General features: G+C 44.0%; 1 long non-coding RNA gene across 1 annotated transcript; it reads right to left on the bottom strand.

Annotated features, from left to right (window-relative positions):
* Positions 1-13,230: 13,230 nt before the first annotated feature.
* Positions 13,231-18,518, bottom strand: LOC121497559. The gene is made up of 2 exons (XR_005989507.1): positions 18,121-18,518; positions 13,231-14,135 (listed from the first exon to the last, which is right to left on the bottom strand). It is a non-coding gene; the product is annotated as an uncharacterized LOC121497559 (long non-coding RNA).
* Between the last annotated feature and the right edge of the window lie 831 nt (positions 18,519-19,349).

Genomic DNA, 19,349 nt, shown 5'->3' with positions numbered 1-19,349 from the left:
CATTCACAAATGAGATGGAAGAGTAGGAGAGTGGAGGATACACACAATTAGTTTACAGTAATCTCATGCCACCAGCCAATGTGCTTCAGTCTATGTCTTGGATTAGGACCAATCTGTTTTGTAACTTTTCCACTTTGAGTGTAGTGGGTGGAAAAGTAGGAGGCAAATGAAAAAAAGGAACAAGAATTTCCTCTTCTATATCCTGGGGAAGAACTATGGGAGAAACAGGCTTGATTTAGGGAGATGATAATCGTTTCATTTTTGACATGCAAAGTCTGAGATGATGGTAGAAAATCCAAGTAGTGAAGTCCATTACAAAGTCTAAAATAGGATTTTAGAGCCCAGGAGGGAGGTCTGGGCTAGGAAAATGGGCTATTGTATTACCAGAAAACAGGTGATAGTTGAAGCCTTGTCCGTGGTTTACAGCAGGGGACAAAGAACAAACACCTGGAACATGAAATTTAAGGGACAGATGAGGAATGTGAGTGCTGAGAAATTAATGCGTAGGAGAAAAACCTGGAGAGTGTGAGGTCTGGGGAACTACAGGAAGAATGTCCTCAAGAAGAATTGTCAGTAGGGTGTAAGGACAAATAAGGAGCATCAGGAGAATGGCTTGGAACAGCTATGAAGAAAAGGTGGAGAGAGCAGAAACAAGATGAGTAAAAGGCATTTTCAAGCTGCCACGAGAGCACACCTGAAAATGGAACCCCATCAATCATGGTGCTAGTCGCCATGAAAACGCCATTTCAGCAACAGTCAACTGTCAGATTACTAGGGTTGGGGATTTTCTGGGTGAATGTTATAGGAGGACAAAAGGACCAGGAGCTGAAAATGTTGGGTTCCAGTTCAAAAGAGAAGAAGAAATTTTGATTGGGAGACTCTAATAGCCTTCGGAGTTCAAGCGACTGTCTTGCGGTGTCTGTGAAATTAAGAGAGTAGACTAGAAGAAGGGAGGTAGTGAGAAGGCAGAAAGATAAAAGGAGGCTGTGGTTGATAGACTGAAATGCTGGGGTTTAAGGTTCCAGAGGCAGAACGGCTCCTCATGATGATAAGGGCCATTGTGGACATGGGAGTAGATTGTAGAGGGGGAAGAGGGTTGAAGTTTATTGTCATTGAGGTGAAGAGACTAAGAGGCTAGGTTATTAGATGTGCTGCCCATGTGGAAATTGAATTCATTTAAGAAGATAACAGATCTAAAGTGGAGAGGAAGACAATCAGGTATCAAGGTGCTCGATGAATATAGAAGTATGATGCTAGCTTTGGTGGATTGTTAATTAGAAGGGTAGAAGGAAGAATAACAAAATGGCCGGACTTGAAGAAAAAAGGGATTTGGCACAGGAGAAAAAAAAAGGTCTTGATAGCATTATTAGAGACTTAAGAGAATGCTGATAACTACCTATCCTGTCCCTGTAAGGGAATGAGCAGCCTCCATGGAAAAGGGAATTAATATTCTCAGGGAAGAGACAGGAATGAAATAGTCAAGGAATTAGAATATTACAGAAAGAGCGTATCATCCTGGAGATGGCTTATATTGCATATGGTGTTTTTGGTTTCATTGATTTTTTTCTATTAAGTGTTATTAATATGTTGTTTAAATTATTATGACTTGGGCAGCCTTGGTGGTGCAGCGGTTTAGCGCCGCCTGCAGCCCCGGGTGTGATCCTGGAGACCCTGGATGGAGTCCCATGTCTGGCTCTCTGCGTGGAGCCTGCTTCTCCCTCTGCCTGTATCTCTGCCTCTCTCTCTCTCTCTCTCTCTCTGTGTCTCTATGAATAAATAAATAAAATCTTTAAAAGAAAATTATTATGACTCTAGAATAGAATTTAATTTCTGGTGTTTGAAGTCCAATTTTGTTCTTTTTTTCCCCTCCAAATTTTCATAGTTATTATCACTTAGTAAAATTATTTCACTGTTATTCTAACAGAAATTGCAATAATGTATATAATGGACCTTAGAACAACACAGGCTTGAATGGCACAGGTCTACTTACTTGTGGATTTTTTTTTCTTCTCCTGTGAAAAGTTTTATTGTTTCCATTGGATCCATGGCTTGGGAGAGGCCTCCAGGGTGGTTAAAAAACCTGCCTGGTAGCTGCAGGGAGAAACTCAGGCCTAGGCCCTGGCACCAGGGGGATCCCAATGGGGCCCCTCAAAGAATGCTAGGCTCCTGAGGCTCTTAGGTGTGCTGGAGGGCAAGGTTTTCCAAGAGATACTCATTCAGCCCAGCCTAGGGGCCAGCCTGCAGAAGTTAGCCAGGGGGTCACCACCTTCTTCATGGGTTTCACCTGCTTACCCAGGAAGCAATTCTCCAGGAAGCTACAGAGATGAAGGTCTGAGTGGTCTTTGGATCCCAAGGCATGCAGATCCAAAAAGGCCTGCTTCAGGTTTTCTCCAGGACCACCAGGCTTCCATGGCATCCAGGGCTTTATCCCACTCATCTTGGAGCAGCTTCTGCGTGCTCTGGAAATGGATGCAGCCCTAGGCTAGTTTTGCATCTTCAAAGGATGCTGGGTGTCCTCATTTTTCTCCTCTGCCAACTCTTGGAAGAAGTGGTCCACACCCTCCAGAGCCAGATCCTTGTGGTCAAAATAGAAACCCAGAGAGAGAAAAGTGTGGGAGGCCTGAAGATTCATGTTGACCAGGCGGTTGATGGCAGCTTCCAGCCTGGTGGAATGATTCTGATGAATCTGGGAGCTCATGGTTGATCAGCAGTAAGGAGCTAAGCTCAGAAGGTGGTGTTGGCTGGTTCCGGAGGCAGAGCATGGCTGAGAAGATGCCTCTATAGGTTCTGACTGGAGGGTGGTCAGAGGCTGAAAGAAGGGGTGTCCCTGGGTCTGGTTCTGTCCAAGCACTTTTGAAGCAACAGACAGATCCAGGAACCATCAAGCACATTGCCTATACAAGGATTTTTTATAGTGCAGTGATATAAATGTAGCTTCTCTCCCTTATGATTTTAATCACATTTTCTTTTCTCTACCTCACTTTATTATAAGAATGCGGTATATAGTACATATAACATACAAAATACAGTGTTAATCAACTATGTTATCAGTAAAATATCAGCTATTAGTAAGGTTTGCAGGAAGTCAAAAGTTATGTGCAGATTTTTGATTGTGTGGAGGAGTCAGTGCCCCAACCCCCTTGTTGTTCAAGGGTCAACTGTACTTTAATCTGGGTCTAATTGATACTCTCACCTTTTCTTGTAGGTCAAGTTCTCTGGGAAGCAGACTCTGAGAAGAAGATTTGTACATAGTAGGTTTATCAAGAAGTACCCTTGGGGGGTGCCTGGCTGGCTCAGTTGGAAGAGCATGTGACTCTTGGGGCCATGAGTTTAAGTCCCATGTGACGTGTAGAGATTACTTAAGTAAATAAAACTTAAAAAAAAAAAAAAAGAAGAAGTACCTCTGTGGGCATGAAGGAAGTGGTACCAGGTAGAGCAAGGGGTTGAACTGTAATGAAGTCATGGACAGGGGCCTCAGCTGAGCCCCGGAGAGTTTGAGGGCCTAGGATGGAACTTCGTAGTTGCCTGTTTTCCAAACTATTGTCAGAATGATCATATCATCTTATATTCTCAATAGCAGTAAATGAGAATTGCAGTTCTTCCATATTCTTTGCTAGTACTCAGTGTGCTCAGACTTTTTAATGACCAATGATGTCAAGCATCTTTTCATGAGCTTATTGTGTTTCTCTTTACAGATTTACCTTAATTCGGGTTATTTCTAAGAGATATTTATTTATTTTGTTGGGTTTTCTAGGTACACAAATAAATCATGTGTAAGTTGTGCTATTTATCTCCTTTCAAAAATACTGTCTTGGTTCTGTTTTTTGTTGAGACTTAACTAATAGTGGTATCTTTGTCTTTGCCCTGACATAGTTTTAAGTCGCATGCTAATATCGGTGTTAGAATATTTAATTCTTTAAATATACTTGTTTCCATCCAAATTTGCTAAGATTTTTGTTAAGCAATTTACTGTTAGGGGCTCCTGGGTAGCTCAGTCGTTAAGTGTCCAACTCTTGATCTCAGCTTAGATCTTGATCTCATTGTCATAAGTTCTTAAAAAAAAAAGAAATTTACCTTCAAATTACATGTGTTTCTCCTTTTTCCTTTTTAGATGTAAAAATGGGTTCAAACACTATATATTGTTTTCTAATTTTCCTGTGGACGTAGCTTTTTATGATGAGCATCTTCCCATGCATTGACTATCCTTCTATAACATTATGATTAAAGGCTGCATAGTATTTTATTTTAGAGAGGTACTGTAATTTAGTTGGCCAGTCTCTATTATAAGACATTTTGGTTTTTATACTTTCTTGTTTGCTATTACATATTTTGTTGAAATAAATATTATTGTAAATTAAATCTTGGTGTACGTGTAGGTCTGCATATCTAGCTAAAATTTCTAGATGTGCAATGTTAGGTCAGAGTCTGAATATTTTTAAGGCTTTAATATTTACTATAAAATTTCTCTGAAGAAAGTCAGTGGCCACTTAGAGTTTACCAAAATTCTAATCTGTTCTTATAATTTGATAGATGACCAGTGCTGTCTCATGTGCTATCAACATTTGCTTTAGTAATTTTCATTTGCCTTTGATTACACTGATCATTCTGTTTAATTTTTATAAGTTATTTATTTATTTATTTATTTATTTATTTATTTATTTATTTATTTGAGAGAGTGAGAGCAGGGTGGTGGTGGTGGAGGCCTGGGAGCAGGGGAGAGGGACAAGCAGACTTCTTCACTGAGTGTGGAGCCTGACATGGGACTTGATCTCAGAACCCAGAAATCATGACTTGAGCCAAAATCAAGAGTCAGATGCTTAACCAACTGAGCCACCCAGGGGTTCCTGATTACACTGATCATTTTAAATGTGTATTTTATCTTTGTTTTTTTATTTAAGTTCTTTGTTTTCCTTTCTGCTTTGTTATATGTACAGATGACCCTTATTATTTGTGGGTTCTGTAGTTGCAAACTCATCTACTAAGCAAATTGATTTGTAATCTCAAAGTCCACATGCAAGACATTTTTGCAGTCATAAATAAACATGCACAGAGCAGTAAAAAACTTGAATCACCTGACATACGTGTTTCCAGCTGAGGTCAAACAAGGAGACTCTGCTTCTTGTTTCAGTTCTCATTTTGCAAACAAGGGTATTTTATGTAGTCTGTGTCGTGCCATGGTTTTGCATTGTTGTGCCTTTTGGTGGTGATTTCACTGTTTGAAATGACTCCCAAGGGCAGCCTGGGTGGCTCAGTGGTTTAGCACTGCCGCCTTCAGCCCAGGGTGCAATCCTGGAGACCCTGGATGGAGTCCCATGTCAGGTTCCCTGCATGGAACCTGCTTCTCCCTCTGCCTGTGTCTCTGCCTCTCTCTCTCTCTCTCTCTGTCTCTCTCATGAATAAATAAATAAAATCTTAAAAAAAAATGAAATGACTCCCAAGCATCATGTTGAAGTGATGTTTGGTGTTTCTAAGTACAAGAAGACTATGATGTGCCTCACTGAGAAAATACTGTGTTAGACAAGTTTCATTCAGGCATCAGTTATTTTTTTTAAAGATTTATTTATTTATTTATTCATTTATTTATTCATGATAGACATAGAGAGAGAGAGAGAGAGGCAGAGACACAGGCAGAGGGAAAAGCAGGCTCCATGCAGGGAGCCCGATGTGGGTATGGGACTGGATCCCGGGACTCCAGGATCGTGCCCCGGGCCAAAGGCGGCAGTGCTAAACCACTGAGCCACCCAGGGATTCCCAGGCATCAGTTATAGGTGCTACTGGCTGCGAGTTTAATGTTAATGAATCAGCAGTATACATTTAAAAGGTCTCTTTAAACAGAAATAAGTAAAATAAATTCATGTGTTGATCAGTTGATGTAACCATTATGACCAGAAGCTTGTAGGAACCTAACCCTATATTTGCCCTAGGAGCAGCAGCTTAATTGTGCTAATTCAGTGTTTTTGGATGACTTTAAAAACATAACTACTGTAAATAGTGAGACTTGACTGTAATATGTTTTCTAAGGATTTCTCCTCCATGATTTAGATGGTCTTCTGTAAGCTCATTGTCACTTTATCCCCTTCTGAGCACTCATTTACCAGAATCAGTTGCCATCAGGGTTCCAGTTTAGGTTCTACTGGTGAAAAGTAGTCATGTGAGATTAAGAAGGTGGAGGAGGAGAAGACGTCTATTTCTCCACCACCAGTGGCAGACCGTTACATGGGCAGATTGTGGCATCCTGGTTTCTGTGTTACATGAAGCCGGCAGCAGCTTCACAGTGAGATCTTGTATGATGTTTGCTTTGATGCTTCAGTGGGCAGAATCATTAAGAAATCATAATTTCCCAACAGCTACCACAATATCCCTGACCTCTATTTCCTTCACTCTTCCAACAATTCTTTAAGCACCCAGTTCTCTGCTGCATTCCTTATTTGAAATCCTAGACCATTTTTTGTTTTCTTGGTTGACCCCTGACTAATACAGTTTTGATACTGGAAGAGGGTACCTTCTCTCTGAAGGATGAAGGAAACACAAAAATTGGATGACCAGACTGCTGGTCTTCATCAGAATCCATGTCCTCTTCATCTTAGGCATTCAGCTAAGCAACATTTCTTGCTTCATTATGTCTACATGAGCCTTGTTTTTTTTTTTTTTTTTTTTTTTTTAAGATTTTATTTATGGGACACCTGGGTGGCTCAGCAGTTTAGCATCTGACTTCAGCCCAGGGCATGATCTTGGAGTCCCAGGATCGAGTCCCACATCAGGCTCCCTGCATGGAGCCTGCTTCTCCTTAAAAAAAAAAAAAGATTTTATTTATGAGAGACACACACAGAGAGAGAGGCAGAGACACAGGCAGAGAGAGGGAGAAGCAGGCATCATGCAGGAAGCCCGACATGGGACTGGATCCTGGGTCTCCAGGATCATGACCTGGACTAAAGGTGGTGCTAAACCACTGAGCCACCTGCACACTGCCCTTTTTTTTTCTTTTAAGATTTCATTTCTTAAAAAAAAAAAAAAGATTTCATTTCTTTCTTCATGAGAGACACAAAGAAGGAGGTAGAGACAGGCAGAGGGAGAAACAGACTTCCTGCAGAGAGCCTGTTGTGAGACTTGATCTCAGGACCCTGGAATCATGACTTGAGCTGAAGGTAGATTCTCAACCACTGAGACACCCAGGTGCCCCCTTGACTCATAGTTCTATATTCACCAATGACAAGAATGGAACAGTATTTGTTAATTCCCTCCTTAGTGAGATGAAAAACTTACTCTGCATTTACTTCCATTTACTTTTACTCTTATCCTTGTTGGCATAATCTGAAATTACATCGAGGTATAATTAACTTTTTTGACATTTGCATTCTATCTTATAATCATATTTCCAATAATTAGTTAGGCTTCGTTCAATATATAACAGGTGTTAATGCTCACCATTCATCCTTTTACAACATAAATTAGCCTTTATTGAGTTCTTTCTTTGTTGTATGTCTTGGTTTCTGTAAGAAGCCTTCTGGAACTTGTCTAGGAGAGATATAGAGAGCAGATAATGTTTTCAGAGTCTTTGAACAGCTGACACTGTTTCTTTGTTGTTTTTATACAGGATTCGACGGAGTCCATAATCTTGATCACCTATTTTAATCCCTCAAAACTGTAATAGTTGACATATCTTTTAGCATTTTAATGTGGCTTCATAGGAGAATATTGAAGTTAGGTGAATTTTCTTCTTTTTTTAGGTTACCTTTCCCTCTCCCTCGAATGTTTATAAGATTTTTTCCCCCAAATCTTGATATTTACAAATACCATTACATGTGTCTATGAGTTGGTTCTTGTCATTAACTTTGCTTACTCAGTGAGTCCCTTTGAAACACTGAAACTTCCACCAGATCCAGTGCTAAGTGCTCTATATGTAATGTATTACTTTATGACAACACTGTAAGGTGACAGCTATTATCCCTCCCTATTTACAGATGGTGAAATTGAGGCTCAAGGACTTAGAGGAGATCATCAACAGAGTTAGGATAGGAACTTAGGTCTACCTCGTATAGAGTCTGGACTTTTAGTCACTGTACCATACACTTTCTTTTCAAGGGAAAGAAAGATCTCTTTTACTGTATAATCTCTACAATTTTGCTTTTGCTTCTTTGGTTTCTGATTCTCCTTCAGAGACAAGACAACTGTCCGTATATCAGGTCTCTCGTGTAGTTCTTATACATGCTAGTTTTTATTTTGTCATTCTTTTACATTATCATAGAATTTGGCAAACTTACTCTTTATATTTGGATTATGTTTTCTGAAGCTTTTCGCTTGTTCATTTCTGATACTAATGCATTTAAATTTTTTAAATAGGATTTTTCACTTTTCATTTTCCCTGCCTCATCAATTTCCTTTTCTATTTCTCTGCCTTTTAGCCAGAGTCACTGACATCTCTATCCTTCCTGAGTTTTGTTAAAATCTTGTTTTACAGTCTGTTTTCTAGCATTTTCTTCTGTCTCCTGTATTAAACAGTGCTCAAGGGTATGCTCTTCTTCTTTGCTGAGATTGTACTCTCCATCCTTTATGTCTCAGGATATTTCCATAAGCCTCATGACAGTTTTGTTGGTGTTAATGACCCCTGGCTGGTGGGAGGTCTGCCCAGCACCTGTGGTTTCCTATAAACAATGGAAGTGGATGCTGTTTGAATCCTCCTCTCAAATCATAAGGAGAAGGGATCAACATAAATGTACATTATCTGTCCAGCAGTACATCATTCTGGGAAGAAAATGGAAACAGTTGATTCAGAGGTGGGTCTGGGGAGAGGAAGGGAAGATTTCACTTCCGTATCATTTCTTTTGTCACAGAGTCATCTTTGGGACATGTCTCTCTGCTTGGGTCAGCCTCTACACTGGTTTTATGTGGTAAGGTCCTGATGTTGCCCTCTTGGAAGGAGAACTTGAGATATTGGTGTGGATAATGGTGATGGTGGGACAGATCATTCCTGATAGGGTAGTGATATTGGAGGTTGAGCTCCTATTTCGCACTCTTCTTGAGGATTGAGGCTATGCCTGCCATTAACAGAAGAATAACACAAGGGCCCAAGCATCACAGAATCTTGCTCCCTTCAGCAATGGTTCAGTAAGATAGGCCAACAGAGGTTCAGAACAGTCAGTAATGGCTCTGCAACCATTCCCCTGCCAGCAGATAACAGGATGGTACTATGACCTCTAAGACCTTGAGCTCCTGCCACATGGTATATTAAGTCCTGGCTCCACTCCAAGACTCCCATTTCTAGTGAATCACTCCTCCTTCCTACAGGATCCATGCCTACCTGGCCACAGGGTTGAGCTATTAGGTGAAGTTAATCGAAGTTTGAGAAGTACAACTCCCTACCTCCACCTCCTTCTATCTTTATTAGCAACATAGTTATGTATGGAAATGCAGACACTTCCCAGCCTAGAACGGAATCTATACCTCCCTTTCTCCCTCTCTCCTTTCATTCTCTGTTTCATTCCCTCTCTCATCTACATTATTGACTTGCTAGATGATTATTGGATTTGACTGTTCTTTATTAGCCTTGCAGATGGCAGTTATGTTGATAGTGAGGATGGAGGCACCAATGCCCTTGTTCCAGATATCAGAACCCTTGGTCTGGTGTTGGCAGCTGCAGCTTGGGCAGCGACACTAGCACTGGATATCTTGTTTGCCTTTCCAGGTCTACTCTCCATCCTTTCCCAACCTGCTCTGCATCCTGGGAGGCTGACCCATATGGTCTATTTCAGTGATATGGGAGCCTGCAAGAGCTGATTTTGTATATCTCTTCCTAACTCATGGTTGGCCATAGTAGGAATATTTACATATTGGAAATTGGCAAACACTACAAATAGGCATACACACAGCTACCTCAGAGCTTGTTGTTAAATATTTATTTGCCAGCACACCGCTGTGGCTCCATCAGTATATCAATAGACTCCTTTGCTTGTGACTTCTGGTTGAGTTTGGCCATTGGGGGCCCCTTACAGATGAAAGGGCAGAAAGAGAGTGTGGTCAGAATATTAATTCTTCTGGCTCCATCCCTATCAGATTCCCACAGGTTGGCTGCCTCCCTCTACAAACACAGTAACTGCTATCAGGCACCCTCTCTAAATGTCCATCCTTTCTGGAAACCAGACACTCCTTCCCTTCCCCTCTTTGGGCCTGTGGTATGTTCTGATTGGGTGGGGGCTGGTGGTGCAGTTAGCAAAAGAATTCACCTGAAGCAGAATGAAAGGCATTGAAGTTTTTTGAATATACTGCAAGGGAATAATGGGCAGGAGAGCAAAGGAGAGACCATGTGCCATGAGGTGGTGGTGAGGAGCTATATTTACAGGGCAGAGTAAGGAAGTATGGGGAAGCATGCAGTTTTCTCCTTTTTGGTAACTGTCTGTGCCTGGTTGTCAGCATCCCATTGGTTGGTTAGGGCCTATGGCTCTTTTGAGGTGGATCATTTAATGAGCCTGTTTGCGTTCAGCTCGGTGGTCTTTCTGGGCTCTTTTACCTTGCCCAAGTTTTCATTGCTCAAGCCTATTGCCTAAGAGCAGTTTCTACAAAGCCTATGAGTGGTCATGGCTCCCCCAAACCCTACCTACACCAACGGTCTCCTCATGATGCCCTTTTCTAACAATGCATTGGAGTTGTGCCACTGCTTTCCTTCCATGACCTTGACCAACACAAAACCTAATCACATTCAGTCACATAGGACTACTTACCCGCTTCCGGGTGCATTTCCTTGGTCTTGCTTGGTTGCAACACCCCCAGTTTTCAAACTCTTTATAGATTTTCTTGGGATGTTTTCTTCAGATGAAATCTTACCTGAAAACCACAATGTATACATTAGATAAAGACTCTTGTCTTGAGTGGGGTAGAAGCTAAAGGCTGCCTGTTCCCTATCCTCCACACTTCACCTTTCTCAACCATCATGAATATACATCACTGGAGCCTCCAAGAATCCAAGAAGCACAATATTAATACAATATCCCTGGAAGACAGAGATTGTGATTTGAACTTCCCAGGGCCCCTAGAGAAGATGTGGGTAAACTGCAGGCATATTTTCAAGCTACCACTTACAGAGTACTTATGTTATGCAGGGCTCTATTCTGAGCACTTTCCGTTGGTAATCCTCCCAGCAACCCCGGGGAGGTAAGTGTCTCCATTACTTACACTGTATGAACGAGACAACTAAAGCACAGTGTAGTAAAATTCACTCAGGAGCTCGTGGCTGGTATAGCCAGAGAGCTTAGCTGCAGAGCTGTGCTCCCAGGTACTCTACATGCTCCCGTAATGATGCTTCTGAGTGATTAAATGAGAAGCATGTGAGCCCAGGTGTTAGAAAAATCTCACAACATCAGAATCCCACTGAGGAATGTTCCCTGCCCTGTGGGTTTCCTTGGTGGCTTCACACAAGCTTCAACTCTGACAGCTCAGTAACAGGTGGACAGTCCCTGATACAGGAGGGACTGCCCAGCACCTGTGGTTTCCCATAAACAATGGAAGTGGATGCTGTTTGAATCCTCCTCCACTGCTACTCTAGAAATGTGGCCAATGAGGGATTTTATTCTCCAGCTGGCAACTCGGTTATGTGTTGAAGTAATCAATGAAACAAGACAATGGCTTTTTTTTTTTTTTTTTAAGCTTTTAAAACTGTGCTTGTGGGGTTAGTGGCTGCCAATGGGCTCTGGCTATCTTGCCACTGGTCTTTTCCCCCCAGTCCAGGTGCAGGAAGACGGGACTAAGCTTTCCAGGCTTCTGTGGGCATGGGGCATGTCCTTCTTCCTGAGGACAGTTCAAGATTGAGACCTTTGGACCTTGGACCTTGGGACTGAACCATTAATACCTGGAAATTTCTGTTTCTGGGACTTTGATAGCACCTCTAATCAGAAATGTTAAAAAAAAAAAAAACCTCCACCAAAATAATAAAAGCCAAGCAGACCCCACACAAGGATGTGAGGATTGTGTAGAAGTCTCAAGTTTCTGATCTGCCATATATTTGGGAGTGATATCAAATGTTGTCTTGGAAGACATTATCCATTTCTCAATTAAGAGTTCTGAAAGATGTGAAGAAATCAAGCATATCTGAATAATACATAACCCCACTTCCTTCACCTATTTGTCCTCTCTTTATGTAGAAAAATAAACTATCATTAGAATTTTGGGGGGCAAGTCAGTGGGATGAGGCTTGGCTTTTAGTAAGTAGCAGGAGTGAATTATTATTTCGTGTGAGGAATGAAAGCACATTCTCATACCCTACATATTTGGAATTCTACAGCCCAGCCTGTGCACTTCCTAGCAGCGGGACTGGCTACACAAAATGGAAATGAGGGGCCCCTTGCTTAAAACTGTTCAGAATTTTAGACAGCAGCAGCAGAATTTTGAAGTGAGGCCTGTTGGAGTGAGGAACCCTGTGTAGACAGCCGTGGAGTTGGCCCTACCTGGAAACAGTGACCCACATTTGAGCCCTGGAAGGGTGAGAAGATAAACCTCCCACTCCACTAACAGATGCCCGAGAAAGCACCAATTGTGCGTGGAGTCACCCGAAAGACAGCTGAAGTCAAACCACTAGTCCCGATATTCCCTTCCTTCGTGCTTGTGTTTAGAACAAGAATACCATGCTCCACCCACTGATCCCATGTTTGTGTCACTATTGTATGAGACCTACTTTCAGGAATAAAGGGGAAAGGATTGGTCTATGCAAGAGGATCATCAATTTTTTAAAATATGTTTAACTTTTTTTATTATTTATTTACTTATTTATTTAATATGCTTAATTTTTTAGAGCAGTTTTAGGTTCACAGGAGAATTGAGAGGAAGGTACAGAGACTGTCCATTTACCCCAACCCCACACATGCAGAGCCTCCTCAACTATCAACACCCCTCAACAGAGTGGTACATGTGTTATAGTTGATGACCCTTGACTGACACATCATTGTCAGCCAGAGTCATAGTTCATTAGTGTTGTACATTCTTTGCGCTCGGACAAATGAATCACGTCATGTCTCTACCACACAGAATGATTTCACTACCCTAAAAATCCTCTGTGCTCTGTCTATTCATCCCTCCTTCCTTCTAATGATCCTTCACCTTTTCATGGTGCCATGGACCCCTCCATTGGTCTGGTGTAGTCTTTGGGCATCTTCCCCAAATAAGTTTTTTTTAATACTTGATTACTAAAGTACAGAGGAAATAATATAATAAGTCAAGTTATGAAAACATTACAAAACAAAATCATGTTGGCAATATATTTGCTTCTTTATTAGCACATGAAATTACTAGGTCTAGCAGCGGGTCTAACACCCATAATTTTGAAGTAGTGATGATAAACATAAATGGTATTTTGAAATATCTGCAGCAACTCTAATGTGCAATGAAAACACTGGTGATGGAATTACAGATACTGCTCATCCTACTGTGGTTTTTATCCATTTATTTTTGGCTCATACTCATAAGAGAAGGAAACGCTGGCTCTCAGAGACAGGACAATGAAAATAAAGATGTGACTGTTTTTCCCACCCGGGCTTACGTGCCCCATGCAGGTTATTAAGCTCTCGTCTCTCAGCTCCCCATCCACCTGCCAGAGTCAACTCTGCAATGCTGGGGTTTGGCACACCGTGTTTCTCCCTGAGAGAAACTGTCCAAGGAGCAATCAAGAGGGAGACTGGAAAGCTGGAGGAGAGAGAATGTGATTAGGGTTTGCTTGTTGTCTCTGTCAGCGTCAGGCCAACAATGGTGTTCCTGCCTGGCAGTAGTAGGTGACTCTAGTAGCTGTGGTTCTAGCTTCCAGTTATTTCCATTCTCTCAGAATCAGCCTCAGGGTCTCCCCTCAGAGATAGCTCCAGCCAGCACCCTCTTCTTCCCTACCCAAACAAAGCACCTATAGCTGAGAGACTGCAACAGAAGAGATTCATTCTCTTGCAGTTCTGGGGGTCAGAGGTCTGAGGTCAAGTTGTCCATGGGGCTGTGCTCCTCCGACAGCTCTAGGGGAGAATCCGTCCTTGCCTCTTTGGGTGTTAACAGCAATCTTTGGCCTTCTTTGGCTCATAGGGACATCACTCCAGTCACATGGCTGTCTTCTCCTTATGTGTCTTCACGTTGTCTTCCCTCTGAATGTCTGTGTTTGTCCATGTCTCCCTTTTCTGTAAGGATGCCATCATATTAGATTAGGGCCCCTCCCAATGACCTCATTTTAACTTGATTACCCAATAAGGACCCCATTTCCAAAGAAGGCCATGTTCAGAGGTCCTTGGGGTTAGGACTTCAATATACTGGGGGAGGAGCACCATTAAATCTTTAAGATTTCTCAGAGGTCTGGGTCCCAGTTCTGTGGATCCTGCAAGCTTCTATGATCCCCAGCCATAGGTTGGAAACTGTCTCCTGCGGTTATTATTTCTGTGCTACCTACCTCTTTTGATAGTCGGTCCTCCAATACCTGTTCAATCAGTTCCATACATTAACTTCCCTCTGTTAAAATAACTGGTGCGGTTTCATTTTCCTGATCAGGCCCTGGCTGGCCTAGACCCCTGAATCTTCAATGTGGTCCCCAGATGAGAGGATCTTATGTCTTAAATGGGTATCTGGTAATTATTTCAAGAGAGAAGCAGGGATTCTAAGTAAGGATTTATAACTAAACTTAGTAAGACTTCTAAAGTTTTTGCACTTTTTCCTTTATTTTAAATGTCTTGGTTATTTTGTTGTTGTGTTCTTGTAAGGGATGCTTGAAAATGAAGTGGACCTATGGGTTTGTCTCTGGAGGCAGTGAGAAAAGAGGGGGCTGGCAGGAGGTGGGGTGGTCTTGGATGGGGATCAACCCAGGGAGCAGACAGGGATGGCACTAAAAAGAAAGTACAAGTGGTTGAGCCCCTGGGTCTGGGGTAGGGTGGAAAGAAGAACATGGTAGCTGGCCCTGAGAACTGCCTCCGGTTATCCCATGGGGTAAAAATGAAGCTTCAGTGCTCTTTAACCCACTCATCCTGCTTCTAGGAAGCTCTCCTAGGAAATAATCCAAAGGAAGTTGTGTCTAACCCCTTATTCTTTCCTGTCTGTCTGGTCTGTGGGTACAAATGTGAGTCCTTAACATCGACGTCTGTCATCCTTGGACTCCTGGCCACGTGCATAACTGGTCCATCTCAAGCCCCTGCTCTTAGAGTCCCCTGAAGTGTCCCACACACGCTAAGGACTAGATCCACTTCCCCTGCTCCAGCTGTTTGTGAAAGTTCTCAACCCCTCAAGCCCGGGCAGGTGGCACTGTGCTCCTGCCCCAGCTGTTCCATCCAGACAAAAAGGCTGCATCTGGGCCATTTTCCAGAGCATGGCAAGCTCTGACAGACTAATAATGTCTGTCCCCTGCCTCCCTGGCTGACAGTCACTGTGTCTTTCACACCTGAAACAGGAAGTGATGGTGCTCCCGGGTATCATAAACCTTTCATCCAAAAGACACATCCTGTTCCTGTCTATTCACCCTGTCTCTACAAGAGATCAGAACCATTGCCTCTGGCCAGACATCTTCCATTTCTCTTATCTTCCCCGTCACCCGCCCCCCCCAAGGCCACCCCTCTGAAGCCAGAACGGGCCCATTCCCCACTGTGGATCATGTCATGCAGAGAGTCACCTGCAAAGTTGCTAGCACCTATCCCTCAATCCCCCCTTAGGCTTTTGGACTCAGTATTGCACTAATGCGTTCATCATCACATTAGGCATGATCATGCAAGCCGAGAGCAATCTAAGAGAGCCCTGGTAGGGAAGTGATTTGGTAAACAAGGTGGTATAACCTCGTGTGAGGTAGATGGAGCCAATAACAATTATGAAGACTCCATAACAACATAAAAAAAAGTGCTTATGACTTCATTTTAAGTGATAAAAAGGGTACATTATACATGACCATGATTTCAGCTACCTAAAAATGGCATATGCCTATGCAATGAAAAGAAATTTGAGTAACTAAAAAACCGGTCCAGCCTGGAGTGTTGATAGTGTGGGTCCATTTTTTCTTCTACTTGGTGTTCCCTTAATTGATCTATAATGACATTTATTTAAGAAAAAATAATGGTTATTGGTAAAAGGTATGAAAACGCTTGCTCCTGCATTGAGAGCCTCTTTGCACACACAGCAGGTGCATCTGAGCTCTGGGAGGGGGCTTGGATTTTCCAGAGAAATGGGGTTGATCATATCTTCTCCCTGGGAACATTTCCAGTTCGAAATTCTAGAAGCGATCCAAAGACCTTTCCAGTCTATAGTGCCACTCATGCGATCCCAGGGCTTCAGGAGGGAAGACTAATAATGTCTGAATATAGAATGTCCCCAACAATATTCTGATTGGTCCCCAACCATTCAGAATGTGGACATTCTGACAGCTGCCTCCTTCCAAACTGCCCCAATCAGCCTGCATCAGTGGGGTCTAGAAGAGAAAGCAATTGAGTTGATTGTTAAGGGATTAGAACTCTTTTTTATTGGCACTTACACCTATTTGTTGTGTGAATTTAGTGTTCCTTTTGCGTCAGCAAGGGAAACCACGGATCCACACTTGGGTCACCATAGCCATGCCCTGTGAGAAAATGAATCAGGTGCTTCTTTTGGTTTGCCTTCACACCTGGCTTTTTCTGTTTGGATTCATGATTCCCTCTAGACTTTTCCCTCTAGCTCTAGGCATTGCTTTCTGTGATGAAGCTGGTGGATCTGCTTCTCTATTCTGACAATACCAAAACCATGGGGAGAGTGTCCAGGAGCCACGCTGGCCTGACCTGGAGGACACCAAATCTCACCCACCTGGAGCCTAATTCCTGAACTCAGGGCCTCTAATTCCAGGAAGTCCTATATATAGATTTACTTTGATTCCCCATCATTTCCAGTGTGCTTGGCTTGGCATTTTGGCTCACCTGCCTTGCCCTGCCTTTTTGGATTTCGATGTTGCCTCCAAAGTCTGTATCCCTTACCTTTTATAATGACTCCTTGGCTGCAAAGACTACACTGGGGGCAAGAACAGGTCTGGGCCCTCCCCAGCTGGACTCTCCATCACCCTCCTGGCCTAGGGATCCTGATGGGACCTATGGGTAAGGATGAGCCTCTCTGTTGCTCCCTCAGTGAAACAGGAAACATAACACCGGCTCTTACAGTCTTACTGAAACTCTGTAGCTTTAAAGTGGTTCATGGGTGTGAAGTTATTTAAATGCTTTGCAAGCAAGTACAAAATCTTGCTACTTTTTAAAGGAACTGCTAAAGTACTTTGGACACTGCTTTCAAGTAGAACGATTTTTCCAGACACTCATTCAGAGGACTCAACAGCAGCACATGACTCTCCTGCTGAGGGCACGGGCATGGAAGGAGAGGACCTGGATTCAGGACCTGGTTCTGCCTCATTCCAGGCATGCGACTCAGGCCTCATCTTTCCTCATCCACAGAATGGAAATAACAATAACATCTGTCCAACAAGGTTGTTCTGAGGATCAAATGAGGTGCTGTGAAAGTGTTTTAAAAAAAAAAAAAAAAGCTAGTTGCCTTAATTAATAGTGCTATGTACCCGATTATTTGATTAATTACAGTGGAGCCAGGGCGAAGGTTAAAAGGACATAGAAGACGTGGCCCTGCCCACAATGATCTCAGGCACCGAAAAGAAAATGACGGTGCTGGCTGCGCAGGTAAAGGGTTACAGTTGAGGGATCCCATCAAAGCGTCCTCCCCGGAGGCCCTGAATCAGGTGCCCCCCCCCCCCCCCAGCCATAGAGGCTCCGGTCCTGCTTCTGTGCCTGAGATCCCAAGCTGGGGCTCAGAGAGGAGCCTCTGCGGGCAACGGCTGCTCCCCAAGCGCAGTCATCCAGGCACTGGGACCCCCGGGCGGGAGCATCTGGGAGGAGCCCCGCCTCCCGCCTCCCGCCTCGCCCCCTCCTCCCCCGGGGCACCGGGATGCGCGTCGCCTCGTGCAGCCGGGCTGGACCCCGCGCCCCTGCACCTGCCGGACCCCGCTGGCGTGGGGGCTGGGGGCGCGGGAGCAGAGGGCGCCGGGGCCCCCCCTGGAGATCCGCCGAGGGGGACCATCTGTCGGGGAGGACTCTCCGGGACGCGCCCCTGCCTCGGTCCCGTGACTCGGCTCCCTGAGCTCCTTGCGACTGCCTGCACTCGTTCTCTCACCTGTAATAAATGGGTGGTTAACAATGCCATGAGGGGGGTCCCCGGGTGGCTCGGCGGTTTGGCACCTGCCTTCAGCCCAGGGCGTGACCCTGGAGACCCGGGATCGAGTCCCGCGTCGGGCTCCCTGCGTGGAGCCTGCTTCTCCCTCTGCCTGTGTCTCTGCACCCCCTCCTCTATGTCTATCATGAATAAATAAATAAAACCAAAAAAAAAAAAAAAAGAAAGAAAAAGAAAGCCATGAAAAAGACACTTGTACACGGTTCAAAGAACAGCAGCGGCCGCCCGGGTCACAGGCAGCCCCACTGCTGCAGCTGCAGCGTCCGCGGAGGCGGAGTCCGCCTGCCTGGCCTAGCGGCCGAGGCTCGGTAGCTCCACCGTCTGGGGGGACGGCTATGACCCCGCTGCCCCGGAGACCCCGAGCCTGCGAGCAGGGTGGGGAGCTGGAGCCCGCTTTCAGCTCCCAGTTCCCGCAGGCTTCTCCCCAGCACCCCCGCCGGCCCCCCAGGCTCCGCGCGGATCCATCCAGGACCTGGGTTTCTGCCGGTTTCCTCGCCCAGCACCCTAGTCCCCACGGAGGCTGCAAGGCACCCCCTGGGCCCCGCCTAGACCACCTACCGGGCTGTCCTACCTGCATCTCAGGGATTCCCAGGAGAGGAATTGGAACTTGGTGGGGGCATTTAGTGAGGTTGGCCGGTGATGCTAGACACCTGTAAAGTGTGGGACAGTCTTGCTCAACAAAGAATTGTCTTGCATGACTTTCAAATGTCTTGTAGGGCATTCTTGTAAGCGAAGGGACATTTATTATTAATTATCTGAGCTAGTTCTCACTCCATTTTATGGATAAACAAGACTTTTTAAAAGGTACTTTATTATTATTATTTTTAAAGATTTTATTTATTTATTTATTCATGAGAGACACAGAGAGAGGGGCAGAGACATAGGCAGAGGGAGAAGCAGGCTCCCTTTGAGGAGCCAGATGCAGGACTGGATCCCAGGACCCTGGGATTGCGACCTGAGCGGAAGGCAGACACCCAACCACGGAATCACACAGGTTCCCCTATTTTATTATTGTGGTAGGAATATATCACATAAAATTTCCCCTTTTAACTATTTTTAAGTGCTCAGTTCTGTGGGATTAAAGTGCATTCACAGTGTTGTACAACAGTCACCACTATTTCCAAAACTTTTTCATTACCCCAAACAGACACTGTACTCATTAAGCAATAGCT

This window comes from Vulpes lagopus, chromosome 8 (assembly GCF_018345385.1).
Source record: "Vulpes lagopus strain Blue_001 chromosome 8, ASM1834538v1, whole genome shotgun sequence".
Taxonomy (NCBI): domain Eukaryota; kingdom Metazoa; phylum Chordata; class Mammalia; order Carnivora; family Canidae; genus Vulpes; species Vulpes lagopus.
This window is presented reverse-complemented; position numbering and strand designations above follow the sequence as displayed.